This window comes from Acinonyx jubatus, chromosome B3 (genome assembly GCF_027475565.1).
Source record: "Acinonyx jubatus isolate Ajub_Pintada_27869175 chromosome B3, VMU_Ajub_asm_v1.0, whole genome shotgun sequence".
In the NCBI taxonomy this organism is placed as follows: domain Eukaryota; kingdom Metazoa; phylum Chordata; class Mammalia; order Carnivora; family Felidae; genus Acinonyx; species Acinonyx jubatus.
The window spans coordinates 44,164,428-44,184,210 of NC_069386.1; the positions used below are offsets into that span (position 1 = coordinate 44,164,428).

At 39.7% G+C, this 19,783-nt stretch overlaps 1 long non-coding RNA gene across 2 annotated transcripts in view; it reads left to right on the forward strand.

The window, feature by feature from the left end:
• The window catches only part of LOC128315932 (uncharacterized), a 71,433-nt gene that overhangs the window by 17,837 nt on the left and 33,813 nt on the right, over nt 1–19,783 (forward strand). The window contains exon 3 of one of the 2 annotated variants that reach the window (XR_008299146.1): nt 4,056–4,144. The exons of the other annotated variant lie outside the window; for it this stretch is intronic. This is a non-coding gene — a long non-coding RNA (uncharacterized LOC128315932). Of the gene's footprint in view, nt 1–4,055; nt 4,145–19,783 lie in introns of those variants that run through there. 2 annotated transcript variants of the gene reach the window in all.

Consider the following 19,783-nt stretch of genomic DNA (forward strand, 5'->3'; position numbering starts at 1 on the left):
TTTTCTTGTCCACAGGTGAATTTCTCCTTATTTATCCTGCTTGAGATGTTTTGGGTCTTGGAGTTGAAGGTTGGAGTTTTTTGTCATTTCTGGAAATTTTTCATCCATTGTCTTCTGAATCTGTCTTACGTTTTCTCTCACTTCTTTCTTTAACCCTGATGATGCATATGTATTCCGTATAACTTACCTTCTCCGTAGTATTTTCATGTCATCTCAATTATTTTTGATCCACATGGCATTGTGGATAATTTCTTACCTCTGTCATTTGGCTAGTTTTCTCTTTAGCTTTATCTGTTCTGTCTACTGAGTGTTTTTATTCTAGTTATTCAGTACTTTATTTCTAGATATTCTCTTTGGTTCCTTTTCACATCTGCTATATCATTTTTAAAGTTCCATGTCCTTTATTCATATTAAATATATTAAAATATAATTATTTTTATTTTGCATCTAAAATTCCAGTATTCTCCTGATTGACATTTCTGTTAGCTGTCATCTGTAGTATCTTGCTTCTTTACTGATGATGATGATGATGATGATGATGATGATATCATTATTTTACTGTGAACTGAGATTTCATGGATATTTTGAAAGCCTTGGTTCCAAGCAGGTACTTCTATAGAGGGTTTAACATTTGCTTCATCCAGTTTCCTTATCCCATGTTAAACTAAATTTTTGGCCTGATCCTTATCAGAATATTCTGAAAGTGTGATTTGGGTTGCAAATCCTTGTGTGGGCTTATTTGTGGTTATAAAAAGTTTTGTTCCCCCTCTTCCCATTGCCAAGGTCAGGAAACGTAATTTTCTTTTTAGTCCCCCTTTGCAGGTTTACTGTTCTAGTTCATTGTCTCTCTTATGCTATAACTCTTAAGGATCCCAGATTTATGCAGGGCTTTCCTATTAGACTGTTGATCTTGGGTAGGCTATATGTTTTATCTTCTGTCTCCCTTTTCCTATACAACAGTCAAAATGGAAGCTCAAAGTCACCAGATTCCATCAGAAGCTCTCCAGAGTGAAAGCTGACATCATTGCTATACAAACTCCCACTTCACTATATTTTTGTCATCTGAGGATTCCTCACTTTATTTCCAGCTCAACAGTGCATTTCTAAAGGATGTTTTCTATAATTTATACAGGGAGATCTATTTGGGGTTTCTAGTCTACCATGTCGTTGGTGGGAAATTTCCTCAAAAAAACCCCACTATATTCATTTACCTACTGAAGATTTATTGCTAAGCACCCGGCATCTAAAGAATAATAAAAGCGAGTCCCTGCTTTGAAAGAGATGGCAGTCTTGGGGGCTGGCTTCTCTGGGATTTCTTCTGAGAATTAATAACGTTTTTTGCATTTGATTTATGTGAGAACACATAACCAGTTTCTTCTCAAAAGAGAGTCTAATAGCTACATAATATGAATGCATAAATGTTAGTTGAACAAATGCACAAATTAAATATTAATTGATTACTGAAACAAGTTAGTGTTAGTTGTGTCACACGAAAAGTCTTTTTTCCTGAGCCTAATGCAGCACAGGAAAGACAGAGGAGAAGCCTTGCCCAAGAGACTGTAGGGGGGCCGTGCTTGCAACCCCTGCAGCATTTCTGCTTTGTTTTGTTTCTCTCCGATAGGTTTTGCTAGTTGTCTGTGGCATAGTCCTAATGAGAACTGAGAGGCATCAGTACATAACATATGTTGGACTGTTCCAGTTGGATCTAATCCATCATGTTCAGTAACAGCTCCTTCAGCCTCCTAATCGCTCCCCGACTCTTCACTTCTCCACCAAGTGAAGATAACATCTCATGACAGGCAGGCAACACTGTGGCAGGGGGCCGAGGGGAAGATAAACCTTAGCGTTTCTAACTCCCGCATAGAAGTACAGGTGGCAGTTAATTTCCATACAATTTCTTCTCATGTGGAAACATTTTAAATTTAAGCCTTGATGATTCTGATAGATAGGAGTTGTTGGGAGGGCCTGATGAATAATTAATCAAATACAATGGTAACCAGCAAAATTAATATTTTATAGCACTGTAAAGCCATGTAGAACCATCCTGTGGCTGATGGGTAACTTGGGTTGGGCACAACTTGAAACCCTTCCTCATGGAAACAAGAGATTCTTCCTTTATCTCAAACATAATTATCCATTTAAATGTCATGGGTCAATTTATTAACACTCTATTCATTGGGGTATAACCTTTATTAGGCTTTATTGCTACCAGAAATTATATCCTACACAAATACAATAGAGATTTAAATGTTCTGGAGAATGAGCTGATGGTTCCTGCCTTTATGGTGTCGCTCAGTAATGGACCTTGACCAGCAGAAGATTTGATAAGTATAAAATATTACTGCTTGATGCTAATTTGGTTCCTTTTTAATGACTGATAATCCTTGTCGATTTAGTGTGATGGTCACAATCCAGTACTGTTTCCCACCCTGGATGCGATTCGGGAGCCATTAAGTGTGTGTCTGCATAATAAAATTAGTCAGGGAACTACGTACATTGTTTCCAGGCCTTTGGATTTCCATTATAGTAGTGAGGCTTGTTGAAGTGAAAAGTCTGCCATCAGCCACCAAGTCCCTGGCTCTGTGGACGATATGCAAAGGACTGATGATGATTTCTGTTAAGAAGTCCTCGAAGATTCATCATATATAAATAGGAGCTGTAGATTTTGAGCTAGGAGAGATGGTCTGGTCACTGATTTGCCTAACAAAGCTTTACACAGCTCCAAAGCTTAAATACATAATCAGTCTTTCCCAGCTAAAATTTTAAAGGGAGAAGCCTGTCTCTGGTTTGGAGATTTATCGTTCCTTTGGAAGGTTGCTGTATTAGAGAAGTTGGAATTGCTTGACATCTTTGAAAATAATTTAAATGTATGATCTGATCCTACTGCCCCCTTGTAAGGATTTCTGAGGCTTGAGGGGAAGGCAGAAATAAGGACCTCATCACTATGTAAAGGCGCTGAAATAAATAAGTGCATCTGCCCCATTCCCCTTCCTGGTCCCCCAGCTTATTTGGGATCAAGTTCAGATTCCTTTCTTCTAAAGCTGCTCTGAGGTAAGTGCCTGGGAACTACCTCCCTACGCCTGGAGCCAGCCAGAGAAAAAGTAGAGACTTTGTACCAGAGAAGGACCTGTTTTGCTTCTGAATTAAGTAGCCCTCGTTTTAACCAGCAAGAAATTTCTTTTCTGAATGTTCAGAAAGTCTGGACTGAGAGCTAGAAGGTAATCGAATGTAAAGGCAACATCAGGACCTTCCTAGCAGTGGACTTGTTGATGATACTATTATGTGGCATTAGCGAAAGGTTTTTTTGTTTACTAAGCCCTCTGGAGTCATTAAAACTTGGGTTATTAGAAATGAGAATGCTTGTTCAGCATTAGAATATAGAGCAAGCCACCATTCATTTTTTAACACTAAGTGTTAGAGTAAACCAACAGTTCATGGTTTAAAAAAGAAAAAAATAAATTAAAAACAAACAGAAAAGATAATGTCTGTATAGTAAGTATCTATTATCATCTCTCCTCTGCAGGGCTGCTTTTTGATTACAGAATATTAAGCAGATCAGAAAATGAGGTTTGTTCCATGAAAGATTGGAGCGCCGCGGCCCTGGCCATGGCCTTTGTCCGTCTGGAAGCTCCGCTCTTCCCAGCTGTATTCCAGCCTCTTGCTCTCCCCTTTGACCAGCGTTGTCTCCCTAGATGGAGCTATGAGCTTCTGCCCCCAGCCAACGGCCTCTAGAAAGTAGCAATACTGCATGGGCTTTTGAAGAGTACTGTAGGAGGTAACCCAAGAGCAGCCTGTCCCTTCTCTGTCCCATCCAGAGACAGGTGGTGGCAGACCCATGGGGATGATGGGCATTTCTGTGGGGCTTGAAGAGTATACATTTTCCCAAAGCCAGAGTAAATTGCAAGGGTGGCCTTAGTTTCCAAAGACCATGTCATGTCTCTTGGATTTCTTGTGTTGGTGATAACAAAGGCTAGATTTTTTTTTCTTTTGAAACATAGCTCATCATTTGCCACCTTGATGTCTGCCACTATTGTTTTTTGTTTGTCTGTCTCTAGATTACAGACCCCTTCAGAAGAATGTCTTACTTTCTTCTGTGTCTTCAGCTTCTAGTACAGTACCTAATCATGGTTAAGCATGCAGTAAATATTTGTTGACTGATCAGTTGCTTTCTCCAACCTCTCTAACTGTGAAACCTGCCATCCTTAGAATCCCAGATCAAGTCCTCCATAAAGTCTTCTCAGATAATTTCATACTGTAGCAATCCCTCAGAATGCACAGCACTTAATGTATACCGCGCTCTTTAGAAAGTTGGTCAGGAAATTACGTACAGATCCACAGTATTGGTGTTTTATATTGCAACTTAAAGTTTTGTGGAGGTAGATGTCTCATCTCTAACTAGCTTTCAAAGTTTTTGAGAAGTCCATTAGCATTTTGTGGTGTCCCACAGTATAGTGCTCTCTTACACCAGTGCTCAGAGCATTATAAATGCCTAGCCCACTACCTCTTATATTATAAATATGCACTCATTATGTACTGATTGATGAATGAATTGATGCTGGGAAATCTTATGAAGACACCATTCAGTATATGGCAACCATTCATTGCCCATTATGTGTATACCCACACACACATACGCATACCCTTCCTTCTAGGGGATCTGCCCCACCTTCCGTCCTCAGTGCTTCATTAGTCATTTCTCAGTGTGACTGTACCCTTCTGGGCATGGCTGACTAGGCCAGAGCAGTCACATAATTCTAGGTTAGCCCATCCCTGGGCAAGTCCATGATCAAAATGATGAGTCAGAATAATCAGTTCTCTGACCATCAGTATGGGAAATGAGAGTCCAAAGTGGGTGTCAGTGGGTATTAAATCTGAAGATGTTTTCAAGAAGTCACAGCATGTAGAGAGAAGGTAGGTGGGGGCTGGGTTAAATGGGTGATGCGCATTAAGGAGGGCACTTTTCGGGATGAGCACTGGGTGTCATGTGTCGGATGTGAATCACTGGGTTCTACTCCTGAAGCCGAGACTACACTGTATGTCAACTAACTTGAATTTAAATAAAATTTAAAAAGAAGAAGTCACAGAGTGTAGAGTGGACTAGAAGAGCCATGACAGGCTGCATGCAGGCCAAAGTGATGAGAGGGCAGAAAACCCTAAGTAAGCAGCAAAAGCCAGTCAGTAGGATAAGAAAAAAACGAAGCAGGGCTGCGGAAAGAAGCAGAGATGCTAAGGCAGCTAGCTACAAACAGATCCTTCAGAATCCCGTCAGTTTCGGTTTTAGTTCCATCTTAGTGCATGCATCTCTTTACTAGCACTTCCTCTGACCACCTCACCCTCATTGGTATGGCTGCCATCTAAGCAAAAAACAAAAACCAAAAGCAGAAACTAGGAGATGTGGGTGAGAATAGAGGAAAATTGGGACCTTGATGGCAGTTCAAAATGGTACAGCCACTATGTCAGTTCTCCCCAAGTTAAATATAGAATTACTGTATGATTCATCAGTTCCACTTTTGGATTTGTATGTAAAAGAGGTGAGAGCAGAGAAAAAATATTCATACACCTGTGTTCATAGCAGCATTATTCACAATAGCCAAAGGTAGAAGCAGTCCAACTGTCCATCTACAGATGAATGCATCAGCAAAACGTGGCATATTCGTACAATGAACATTACTCAGTTAAAAGAGAAGGAAACTGACACAGGCTACAACCTTGAAGACATTCTGCGAGGTCACAAAAGGATGAATGCTATGTGATTCTACCTCTATGAGGTACCTAAAGTAGTCAAATTTATAGAGATGGAAAGTAGATTAGTGGTTGCTAGGGGCCAGGGGAGTGATTGCTTAATGGGTATAGAGTCTTAGTTGGGAAAGAGGAGAAAATTCTGGAGATGGGTGGTGGTGATGGTTGTCCAACAATGTCACCGTGCTTACTGCCACTAAACTGTATGCTTAAAAGGGGGGTGAAGATGATAAACGTTACGGTATGTGTATTTTACCACAGTTTTTTAAAGTCTTGATTTTAACTAAAAGTGCCGTTTTATAAACATGGATCATCCGTTTTCAAGACAAGGACAGAGACACACTCAAGCAAGTAATGTTGATGGCATGGGGGGATGGAGGGAGGGGATGTAGTGAGTATCCAAGAGGAGGAGTCCAGGCCAGAAATGGTGGAGACAGGAGATGAACTCGAGGCAGCCTTAGCAGTGAAAGGTCAATGATCTTCCTTCTGGTGTCTTGCCATTGCCTTCCCTCTCCTGTCCTTGGTCTCCACCTAGATGTGTTCGCTTGCCTCTTTTCTGTTGGCTTTTATTCCATCTCAAAGCTCAGCTCATTCATGGCTTCGGTTTGCTCGTAATTTTGGCCCTTCATGGTCTGGAACGGCCACTGGTCTTTCCCTCCCCTAGACTGTAGAAATCAAGCATTAGAAGCACCAAGTATTTTAATTCCACCTTGGTTAAAATTATAGAATTCACTTGCCATTGCTTTTAATGATCCTTAATAAAGTACTTTAAGTGAGGAACTGGTTGACAAGAGATTCTGAGGATGCAAAGTACTGGGATACCCAATATCTTATGTTTAAAAATACAAGGACGAAGATTGGTCAGTACTTACATATCAGTGCTCATAAAATTTAAGCTAAATCCATACTGATTTTTAGGTTTTTTGTCATTTTGGAAGTTTCGGTCTATATTTGTTTTAACTGAGAAGACCAAAGGACCTTCTTATAATGTTCAGAGGTTTGCTTTAGTAGTTCTGAGGAACACTGACTTGTAACCTTGAGGCTATAAATATCTGTTAGGAAAAACCACATTTATTAGAATGTTTGTTGTACAGAATTGAATTTGTTCACTTGAAGTTACAAACTATGTTTGCTCACCAAACCTATGTAATTAACCACTGAATAAGACCTCATTCATTTAACTGTAATTAATTCAAAAAATATACATGGCTTTGCAAATTTCTCTAGAGTTAGGAACATTTTTAAAAGCATTTGCCCTTGCAAAAGTTATTTTGTGAGAAAACAAGTAACTGTAGCAGATAGCCTTATGAAATGTTGTTCCCAGTGATCTTGGCTTCCCCTGTGTAGTACCCTTCCTTTGACTATGTTCTGGACCCTGTGACTTGCTTCTAATGAATACAATGTGGCAAAAGTGAAAAGCTGTTGTAATGGAATTTTTTGATATTCCAGTCCCCAGTTATTGAATCAGATACTAATCTAGGTATTGCTGTGAAAGTATTAAATGTGATTAAAGTCCATCAGAAGTTGACTTTAAGTATAATCTGGGTAGATGAGATTCAATCAGTTGAAAGACCTTCAGCAGAGCTGCTACCTCCCTGAAGAAGGACAAATTCAGCCTGTGGATTGCATCTCAGCCCACACCCAAGAGTCCAGACTGTCCAGCCTGACATCCTGCCCTATGCCTCTTGCATAGCCAGCTCTCACAACCACATAGCCACTTGCTGATGACGAATCTCTTAACATGTATCTTCTACTGGTTCTGCTTGTCTGGTCGAACCCTGACGGACACAGATGCCACTTCAGAGATTAACTTATAAAGACTGACTTTCACCTTGCTCACATTCTGTCCATGGCCCCTCGCACATGCTTGCTCTGATGGAAAGGGCCAACGGCAAGAAACAGAGAGAGGTCTTCAGCCAAGAACCAGCAAGAAACTGAGGCCCTCAGTCCACCAGCCAGTGAAATGAATCCTGCCAACATTGAGTGAGCTGAGAAGTGGATCCTGCCCCAGATGAGCCTTGAGATGACTGTGGCCTAAGCCAACACCTTGACTGTAACCACATACTAGGCCCCAGCTAAGCCATGCCTGGGACCTGTGAGATAAAGTTGTTTAAAGCCACTAAATTTGGGGGTAATTTGTTATGCTACAATAGATAACTAAGACAGATTGACTCCAACAAATTGATTTTAAAACACAGTGAAAAATCTCATACTTCTGGATGAATTTTAGCCACTGATGCCATCTGATTTATTCCACATTTCCCAATTCATTATTCTGTGATGGAAAAATCTAATGGGCCTAATGCACTCAAAGAGGGACCTAATAACAGACTACCTAATAGACCCAAACATAATCATTAGCTGTCTTTGGGTCAGGTGCCCATTGCTGGTCCAATTAGCTGTGGCCACGATGGAAAGTGTGGTTGGGACGCGGAGCTTTATAATTCAACCAAAAGCTGATGTTCTGTCAAAGCCGTGGGCAAGACAGTTTCTCTGGAAGAATTGATGAGCAGATCCAAAGTCATAATTTATGTGCCTAAGAGCCACAATCACAGACTGTAAATATAACCAGTCACTGGTGATATTCAAAATATTTCATTAAGTGTATGGTAAGGGCACCAACCTTCCCAAATGATCGCTCAGCTGCTCAGAGTGGATGCCAGCCATGTGCCATCCTGGTGTTACAAATGAATATCAAGCCTAATATAACCCTCAAGTGCTTTCACACACATTTATTTTCTGGAAGTATTTAGACACCAGAAGTGCTGAAAGAGCAGAACACAGGTCTGTTGAGCAAATGAAATTTACAACATCAAAAGAAGAGACAAATATTAAATACCTGCACACACCTTGCAGGTCAGCTTTCAAACCATGACATAGTTCACTAAGACTTGAAGAGTCAGGACCAAGCTCTGAAAATTGTCTGGTGAGTCTTTGTGACAGGTCATAGAGATGACCACTTTATCATGGTCAAGATTATGTGGCTACTCATCCTTTCGTAGTGTCTGTGGCATCTTCCAAAAATGGAACCCACACTGATGGACTCGATAATTCCATTGTTTAGCAAATAGCTGTGCTCTATTCATTTTATAGACAGGGACAGGGCTTTAGATTAGATTATTGTTTGGCAAATATTTACCTCCCCCTTCACCTTCAGTTTCCTGGAAGGAATATATTACCCTGACTCTTTGATGCTAAGCTTGGCTCTATGACTTGTTTTGGTTTCATAAGCAGGATGTACTGCCCTGTCTCTTGACTTGGGCTTAGCCACCCATGTGATTTGTCAATGGGAAATGAGCTGGAGATACAAGACTTGAAACAAGTTGCATTTCACCATAGAAAGAAGGTGCCTTGGGTAACCTCTTGTTTAAGGACAGTGAGACACATGGAACAGAACTTGATCCAGCCTACAACTTCGTGATTGTCAATTTTATATAACTTGACTGGGCTAAGAGATGCTCAGACAGCTGGTATAACATTATTTCTGGGTGTGTCTTTGAGGATGTTTCTGGAAGATATTAGCATTTGAATCACTAAACTGAGTAAAGAATATCCACCATCACCAATGTGGGCAGGTGTCCTCCAGTCCTCTGAGAACCCAAATAGAGCGAAACAGTGGAGGAAGGGCGAATTCAAACTCTCTCTTCTTGATCCAGAATGTCCACCTTCTCCTGCCCTCAATCATCAGAGCACCAGGTTCTCAGGTCTGAAGACGAGCTGAATTATACCACTGGCTTTCCTGGTTCTCCAGTTCACAGACCACATATTATGGGACTTCTCAGCTCCTATAACCTCATGAGCCAATTCCCATAATAATTCTCTCATGAATCTACATATTTTCTGTCATTTCTCTTTCTCTGGAGGACCCTAATACAAGCTTAGAGCTAGATCAGTCAAAGCCACAGACATAGGAGAAATAAATGTTTTTTAATCAGTGCTTCTCCAGACAAGATCTCTGTTCGGCCTTTGCTAAGTGTATTCCTTCTGGCTGTCACAAGGTTATTATCATCTTTTTGGCCAGGATGATGTATTCAACTGTGGCCTTGCCGTGTCACAGAGAAACTCCTCACAGATAAACAGGAGACAGTCACAAAGAAACCCCGCACCAGGCCCACCACGCACAGCAAGCTTCAAGTAACTGCTCCACAGATGTGCCCACAGAAGTTGAAGAGGCAGCTTACCAGATGTACAAAGCTGCAGATCAGAGGGGATATAAAACAGTTAAACTTGCTTAAAGGCACAGTGTGTCACCGTCTAACAGTTACGTGCATCCTAAGCCCCACCGAGGGGGAACACGCGCTGGCCTGTGCTCCTGGCTGTCGGCATGCCAGGAAGATTATAAAAATGCCACGCTGTGATATGTTGCCCTCCTGCCTGAGACGCTACTATTAAGCTGAGTATTTACTGCACCTATTCAGACAGGAGCAGCATTGCAGAGTGCTACCTGTCTGCTGGTTGGATAAATTAGGCGTGGGTGTCACAAGATTATAGCCGCCTATTGTTCTGTCTGCTGAAGGTGGGAAGAGATGAAAGTCCCTGGTCTGCCCTTGTAATGTTTCCTGTGAAATGCAGGAGGCAGCCTCTTTTCTTCCCAAGTTAATGGCCAAACAAGATCTGGGCTGACTATATTAGAGTTTGGGGCATAATTAAAAAGACAACACATGGCAAAGAGGAGGGGAAAGGCATTTATTTATAGTGGGAGTGCATAAATGGAAGGAAAGGGAGGGCAAAGCAAAGGGACCTGGGAAAATCAAATGTGCGTGCCACAGAAGGTGAGCTCCCATACTGCTGTGAGATCGGTGCTGTAATCGGAACAGAAACGCTTGGCAGTCAGTGCACAGATGATCCTCAATTTGTTCAACTCCTCTCAAAATATTTTTTAGACAAATTGTTTTGCCCTCGCATTTCCATGCTTATATGGAGCTATGAACTCTAAATTAGTGTTAACAGAAATTGACAAGCTCTGCTTTCAAAAATATCAGCCAGCCAGCCCTACAGGCTTAATTAGGGAGGGACAGAATGGTGGGTGCAAAAATCCGGTGTCAAAATTTTACCACATGCAATATAAATAAAAGATGATCTCATCCCCTAGTAACCTTACAGATCAAAAAGAAAATAGGAAAGCGACGGTGCTGGCACTTAGACTTATTTACCTTGCCTGAACAGTTTTGCTGTATTTTGACAAATCCAAAATTTGCAAGTTTTGGTTGTGGTGCAGAAGGGGTAGGAGCACTACTTTGTGCATCTTAGACATACGTTTAGGAAATCCCAAGAGTTAAAATAACACATACAGACGGTTTACATAGAGACGGTTTCTTCACATGTCACATCAGACTGTGGAGATTTATTCTTCAGCAGACATCTGTTGAGTACCTACTATGTGCGAGCAATGTGTGTAAGTGCTTTTGTAAAAAGGGTCCTTTATAATGCCTTCTAGCAGGCTTGGTATCCTTTGGATGTCCTGCGTTTTATGCCTATTTTTTCCTTTCTAATACCAAACCCTATGGTATGGGAATGGTATTATACTGCCTCTTTTTGAATGTCATGGTCTTATCAACACACAAACCAGGAACGTTCTTAGACCTCTGCCTCGATGCCTAGTTCCAGGGCCCAAACACCATTCGCCCAACTGGCTGCCATTAGAAGTTCCTCTGTGGCTCATTTATCATTTTGGATGTTCCATACTGCCACCGTATTAAGGTGACCACATGATCTGATTTACCAAGAACATTCTCGACTTACTCCTGTTGTCCAGTGTAATTAATAAACAACCCTCCATAGTGTCCCAGTTTGGACAATATTTTTTACCCTACATATGATGTGCTTTTATTCCTAATTAAGCTAGGAAGTGCTGGGGGCATCTGGGTGGCTCAGTTGGTTAAGGGACTGACGATGGCTCAGGTCATGGTCTTGTAGCCCGTGGGTTCAAGTCCCGCATCAGGCTCTGTGCTGACAGCTCAAGGCCTGGAGCCTGCTTCCAATTCTGTTTCCCTCTGTCACTGCCCCTCCCGTGCTTACACTCTCTCTTTATCTTTGTCTTATAATAAATAGACATTAAAAATGTCGCACTCTATCTTATCTAATGTCTTATAATAAATAGACATTAAAAAATTTTTTTAAGCTAGGAAATGTTGAATGAACGTATGGATAAATGAATCTATGTAGGCATGTAGACAGAGACTTTGAGAATTGAGGCCAGCTCTTTGAAATTTGCAGGCTCAGTTTACCTCCTAAAGGATGCTGCCAAAGGGAAAATGGACTTGAACCAAAAATGACGTCTCTTTCAGCTTAGCACAGTTTCTTAAACTTCTTGACATTTTGATTCAGATAATTCTTCATTTGGATAGGCTGTCCTGTGCATTGTAGGATATTTACAAGTATCCCCAGCCCAGCCTCCACCTCCTAAATGCCGGTAGTACTCCTACTCCATCTGTGACAACAAAAAGCATCTCCAGACATTGTCAGCTGTCCTCCAGGAGAGGACGAAATTACCCCCAGTTGAGAACCACTGGGTTAGAGATGGATACAAAAGATTTCTAATATTACTAAAGACAGCGAAGGAAAGAAAGACACACTACAGCATATGAAGCAGCATGGCATTCTATGTACACTCAATATCATGCACTTTCAAAGCCCGAAGTGCAAATTCTTATTTTAAACTCTAAAATGCACAAAAGATATGATATCAGTGAGAACTCAAAGACAGTTCAAGTTCTGGGCTTAATATCTACTCATTTATTTTGGGGGTTCATATTTAGTAATTGCTTCATTTACTTGCAGCTAATAGACATGAAGTCAATCAAATCACGTTGTTTTGTTGCCTTTTACATGTCTTGCCAACCTTATAATATGGCATGATTTAGGTCCCTTCTAGACTGGAATGAGAACGGATGAATCTTTAGAATTGATCTTTTTCCCCTCCCTATTCCTCCCTCCTTTCTTCCTTCATTTCTTATTTTCTTCCATTCTTTCCTGTCTTTTCTTCCTTCCTTCTTTCTTTGATATTTATACTTTTTGTTTATTGAAATCACTTATATTTTCCATAAAATAAATGAGTGTATGAAAAAAGTAAAGCCTGTATCCTTCCAAATGGGAAAAATGCTAAATTTATGACATCAAGTTGGATGCGGCTCATTTGCTTCAATTGGTATAAAAAATGAAATTAGCAGTAGGTTGTTTCTCTTAAAGAACTTAATCTGTAAAAAGAAAAAAAATCTGTTGTTTCAAATAATACTGCAAATACTGCTTTATTCATTAATCTTCTTTCAAGTTCATACTAACCCAAGACAGATGTATATGGAAATTTAAGTAGGTTTCTTCTTTTTACTCTTGAAAATATTTTTAGATATACATGAGACTTTAGATTTTTAGCTGTCAGGATTATCTTTCATCAAGTCATATATGGTAACGACGATTCACACTGAGAATGGCCAAACGCTCCTCCCTGATTTCTTTTTTTTTTTTTTTAATTTTTTAAATGTTTGTTTATTTTTGAGAGCCAGACAGAGACAGCACTAGCAGGGGAGGGGCAGAGAGAGAGGGAGACAGAGTCTGAAGCAGGCTCCAGGCTCCAAGCTGTCAGCACAGAGCCCGATGTGGGGCTCAAACTCACGAGCCATGTGATCATGACCAGAGTGGAAGTCAAATGCTTACCTGACTGAGCCACCCAGGCACCCCTGTATTCCTCCGTAATTTCTATATGCTAACCCTTAAGGCAATTTTGAAAACACTTAATTGTAGTGCATAGAGGCAGCCTAATCTTTGAATAGAGGGTGGAGTAAATAACCTCACAGTGGATATTTTCACTCTATTTCCTTCTGTGATATTTCTGAGAAATATCTTAAGCGATATCTTTACCCACGTACTGTGCCCACACAGTCCCTAATGATGTGAAAGAATTAGTAGCTTACTTCTTAACAAAATGTATTTAGCGTCAGCAGAATTTTATTGAGCTCTATTGTAGTGTTGTGTAATGGACACAGGGTATGGTTTAGAGCATGACCTCTCTTCTCCCTAAGTTCACTTGTCCAACAAAAATACCAGGCATGCCACCTATGCCATTTTAAAATTTCTAGTAGCTACCTTAAAAGAGTCAAAATAAATAAGTAAAGTTAATTTTAATAATACATTTTATTTAAACCAATATATCCCAAACTCTTTATTGACATAAAAATTATTGAGATATTATTGCATTTTCTTCTTGTTCTGCATCTTCAACATCCAGTGTATATTTTACACTTTCAGCATATCTCAATTTGGATTAGTACATTTCACATGCTCAGTAAACCACATGTGGGTAGTGGCTATGGTATCGAACAGGGCAGACCTGGAGCAGTAGTCCCCAGAGTTCAGTGCCCTTAGCAGCTCAGTGGGGCTTGGGAAGAAAATCTTAAAATGCCTATATGTATGTATTTTTATCCCATCGTTAAAAAAATCTTTTCATGGGGTGCCTGGGTGGCGCAGTCGGTTAAGCGTCCAACTTCAGCCAGGTCACGATCTCGCGGTCCGTGAGTTCGAGCCCCGCGTCGGGCTCTGGGCTGATGGCTCGGAGCGTGGAGCCTGTTTCCGATTCTGTGTCTCCCTCTCTCTCTGCCCCTCCCCCGTTCATGCTCTGTCTCTCTCTGTCCCAAAAATAAATAAAAAACGTTGAAAAAAAAATTAGAAAAAAATCTTTTCAGAAATATTTTATGCACATACAAGTAAATAGTTGTATTTTTGTCCCTCCTTATGTTCTAAGGCTACCATAATACATATACAAAATCTGTGCCTTACTTTTCTACTTCATGTAATTGGGAGATCATTTCAAAATATGCATTGGATGTACCGAAACTTACTTAACCAGTCTGCTGCTGGTGGACTTTTGGATTGTTTCTGTCCTTTGCTAATACAAAGCAGATACAAAGGTATTGAAATGCCGTAGGTCGTTTCACCTGTGTATGAGTAACTCTGTTTTAAAAAAATTAGAAATAGAATTGCTGGGTATATGGATTTTGATGGAATTTACCACATGTCTCACAATAGAGATTATATGCATGCTAGGGAGGTAAGAGAATGCCTCTTTCCCTTCAACTTTGTCAACTCAGTCTGTTACTGAGCTTTCTGATCTTTGCCAAATTATAGGAAAAAAAAATATTTCAATGTAATTTTGTTTTATATTGCTCTTAAGAATGATGTCTTGCTCCCTGCAAACCCAAATGTATATCAATTTCTGGACCTTCAATTCTGTGCCATTTCTATTTATATGATACATTATTTAAATCATTAGAATATTATGAGAGATTTTCTTATTCCTTTGGGCTAGTTCCTTCTTCTTATACGATTTTTTTTAGATTTTCCCTAGCTAACCTTGCTAATTAATATATTTTCTAGAAAAGATAAACTCAATTATTGTATTTACTGGGATCAGGTTAAATGTGTAGGCTAACAAAATAAGAAACCCATTTTGGGGGGTTATTTAATGCTCTTTGTCCTGTACTCAAAATGCAAAAATTTTTAGAATTATTTTTTAATGTTTATTTATCTTTGAGAGAGACAGAGCATGAGTGGGGCAGGGGCAGAGAAAGAGGGAGACACAGAAGCCAAAGCAGGCTCCAGGTCTGAGCTGTCAGCACAGAGCAGGCTCCAGGCTCTGAGCTGTCAGCACAGAGCAGGCTCCAGGCTCTGAGCTCTCAGCACAGGGCCCAACTCTGGGCTACAACTCACAAAGCATGAGATCATGACCTGAGCCCAAGTCAGACCCTTAACTGACCAAGCCACCCAAGCACCCCTGTCCTGTATTCAGTCTTGTCTAACATTAAGATGATTAATGTGTGTGTGTGTGTGTGTGTGTGTGTGTGTGTGTGTACATTTGCCTGGTATATTTTACTCATCTTTTGTTTTCAACCTTTCTGAATCCCTTTGCTTTGGGGACATCTCTTATGTATGACATAAAGTTTAGATTTGCTTTGTGATCCATTCTCAAAGTCACTTTCTTTTACTAGGTGAAGTGAATCCATTTATATTTACTGGTATGACAGATAAGTTTCATGTCCTATTTTTTATATTGTGTTCTCTATTTTATAGTTTTGTGAAAATCTTCCGACATATGTTTTATTTCCTTACCTATTTTTGCATGATAAATAGGGAAGTTTTATATTTTTACAAGCGGTTACCCTTAAATTTTACATTTATATGATAATGAGCCCTCAGAGTTCTTTAGGCATTATAACTTATTCAGAGCATAAAAAATTACATGTATTCTTTTCTTCCCATTTCTCTTTTCTACCACTCATCTTTTAAGAATTATTTCATCTTTCTTAGTGTTCTTCCTTTTTGTACAATATAGGCAAGTTGTACTCTTGCCTATATTAACTGATTTGTTAATATTAAAATCTGTTAACTACAAGTTTTTGTGTATGAATTTGCTTAGCCTTTATTTTCCAGCTTCTTCTGCCCTTACTCTCCCAACTTATGTTACTTATATCGTGTCTGCATTTTTAGGGCTCAGAATATTTACATTCTGCTCTGTAATCGGAACCACACATTTATTTTGGTGCTAATACATTCAGTGCTCGTGTTGATCCCTTTTCTATTTTATCTCAATTGGCTGAAGTTTGTCCTCTAAGCTAGTCCTTCAGAAGGACTGATGGGAACAATAGTCACTGAATTCTTGCATGTTCAAAAGTATTTGCCTATTGTCCTTCTACCCAGATAACATCTTTAGGTTACACATTCTTTTCTTGAGGCTGCCATAGGTGTTATTCCCCTGACTTAGAAGTCAGTCTAGCATTGACTGCTTCTATGGAGAAGTCATAGGCCAGCACACCCTTTTTCCTTTTAGAGACGACTCTTTGGAGCATTTTGGTGGCTCAGTCAGTTAGGCATCCAACTTTGGCTCATGTCATGATCTCATGGTCTGTGGGTTTGAGCCCCATGTCGGGCTCTGTGGTGATAGCTCAGAATCCGGAGCATTCTTCAGATTCTGTGTCTCCCTCTCTTGCTCTGCCCCTCTCCTGCTTGTGCTGTATCTATCTCTCAAGAATAAGTAAACATTAAAAAAATTTTAATTAAAAAAATAATAAATGACTCTGCCCAGCTGTCTAAGGAATGTTGTTGCTATTGTGTTGTCTTGAAGTCCAATGACTTTACTAGGATATGTCTCAGTGTTGGCTGTTCTGAGTCCATTTTCCCCAGAATATGGTGTGTCCTTTCTGGTGTGGATACAAATTTCTTTTATTTCAGGTTAATTTTCTCAAATTATGTTAAGTATTTTGATAACAATGCTTTGTTCTTCAGCAACCCCAATTATACATATGTGGACTTTCCTTTGCCTACCTTCTCCATGTCTTCCTTTTTATCCTTAAGCTCTTTCTTCACTTTTACTCATTTGTCTTCCTTCCTTCCTTCCTTCTTTCCTTCCTTCCTTCCTTCCTTCCTTCCTTCCTTCCTTCCTTCCTTCCTTCCTTCCTGTGCCTCCACCTTCCTTTTCTATCCCACTGTGTTTTTAGCAGTGTCCAGTCTCCCTGGTGCTTCTTCCAATTCCCCTTTTATTTCTGTGGAGTTTTAATTTCCTTTGATTCTAATTTCCTTCAATCTTTTTCCTAAGCTCTGCCAGATCCCATTTCACCTTCCCCTCTCTTGCCTCTTGCTCTCTTCTCTGACTCTTACATCACTGATTTGTGTTCTTCCTTCATGGAATCAGTTGTTTCACCAAGCTTCTGAGATTTTTTGGCAAAAACTCTGGTCATACTTTTCATCCACCCTGTGGCAGTATCTTCTGGTGCTTATCTGCGACTTGTTTCATTGTTTTCCTCGCCTCCGTTAATCCTCTGATTGTTTCTTTTTGACTTTTCATCTCTGCAATATGGGTATTTCCTCAAGTAGGTACTTGTAAAAGTTCACATTGGGGAAGGGCCAAAGCCAACTGGAACATTCTTTATGTTGCAGAGTTTTGTGTGTAAGTTCGTTTTCTTGAGTCAGTGGGGTTTAGCACCTATGAAGTTTTTCCAAAGCGACATTACTTTTCTCCCCCTCTGGCAGGGATAAACTGCTTCCTACAAGTATAACTTGTCTCTGTGATTTCTCTCGTAGACTCATTTTTTTCTTCTTCTGGAATAAAACCAAGTATAAGGGTGCTCCTCCTGCCAGCATATACACTCACTTTTTGCTGTTTCATATAAGATAATAGGTTTTCCATCTCAGGGTAAACCTCCACCTTTCAAAAGTGTGGGTTTACTTTTTCTTTTTCCAAGATATGTGCTGCAGTATCCTCTTTCTTAATGTATTCCTAAATAATCTCCACTACCCTTCCACTTATTTTGTAGTTTGAGGTTCTAGCTATTTCTTAGTTTTGTTAGAAATGGACTATATCTTTTTCCTCTTCATTTTCCTTCTTGCTTTTGAATAATTTACAGACATACACCCAAAGTCTCTTCCATCCTTTCAAAATTACTCTTATTTGTATATAACTTTTAAGGCCCACAGTATATTAAAACATGTATAACATACAAATGTATTAGGTTGCATGCTTCCTGCATATTTTTACTGATGAGATAACTGACCAACAAAGCTTAGAGAATACTGAAGTCAAGAAAATCCTGTGTGTAACAAATGCTATTATAAAGGTAGATATGTATAGCTGTTGGTCCAGAGAAGTAACATTTTCCTCTTCTGTAAGTCCGCATAAATATCACACACTATGTGGGCAGTATGTGTTGAGGACTAATATCTCCTAGAAACATAATAATGGTAACACACTGGTGATAGATGTACAGTTTGATAGTATAATATTTTGTAAAGCATTTTCACATACATTGTTTCATTGGATCCTCCAAATAACACACTGGATGTGATATTATTATTGCCTATTTATAAATTTGGAACCTGACGCCCACGGGGTTTAAGTGACTGGTTTAAGGTCACATAGCAGAATGTCAAACCCTGGTCACTGGAATACTTAACTACAGCCTGAGATTTAGGGAGTGATAATGTCCCCTTGGTAGGATATGGACCCATGTTAAAAACAAGTCCCATCGGGGGCACCTGGGTGGCTCAGTAGGTCAAGCGTCCAACTTCATCCCAGGTCATGATCCCGTGGTCTATGGGTTCGAGCCCTCCATCAAGCTCGGTGCGGACAGCTCAGAGCCTGGAGCCTGCTTTGGATTCTGCACCTCCTTCTCTCTCTGCCCCTCCTCCATTCGCACTCTGTCTCTCCCTCTCTCAAAAGTAAATAAACATTAAAAAATAAAAATGTCCATTAAAAAAAACCAAGTCCCGTTGTTTAATAAGCTGCCATGTCACAAAACTCTCCTAATCAAAATACGTTAATCCTGAATTCCTTTTTATTTAATGAGGTAAAAGTAGATGAAGATGTCAGTTTCTTCAAGTGCTTGAGGGAATCATTCCAAAATCTGTTAGATTGGCTCCGTAACACAAAAAGAAGAGGAGCTATATTCAATCTTCAGTTTATTGGATCATTGCACCCATTCAAGGCAGGTAACTGAAACCAAAAAGGATTTCAGACCGAGAGCTGGAAAACAGTGGAATACTCTTTGTAAACTTACACATTTTATTTTCAACTTACTCAGGTTTCAGTTGACCAGGGACTTGGTATCAGGTCAATTACTATTTGAGAGTATATCAAATAATCATCAGTTAAAATGTCGTAATAGCTTCATTCTTTGGAAATAAACTGCCTCTTCCATAATTTATTCTGATGCTTTATAGCCAGATGAATGCAATCAAATAATTGAAACTTTTATCACTTCTAAATGTAGCTTAGGCATAGCCAAGTGTATGGTATTTTATTGATTTATTAGTGTAGTCAGTGTGTGTGTGTGTGTGTAGATTAGCAATGCTCAAAGATCTCAAAAGATGTATAAACAATATTTTGAGTTTGTCATCATCTGCCAACCACAACCAATTTTTTTTCACAGATTTATGAGCTCATAACTATTTGATAAGATTGTTTTTAACATAATGAAAAAAACTCATGTCACAGATAGCTGAGAGATTTTTCCCATAGACATTTAAAAAATAATACTGAAAGTTGGGGAATGGTAAAATT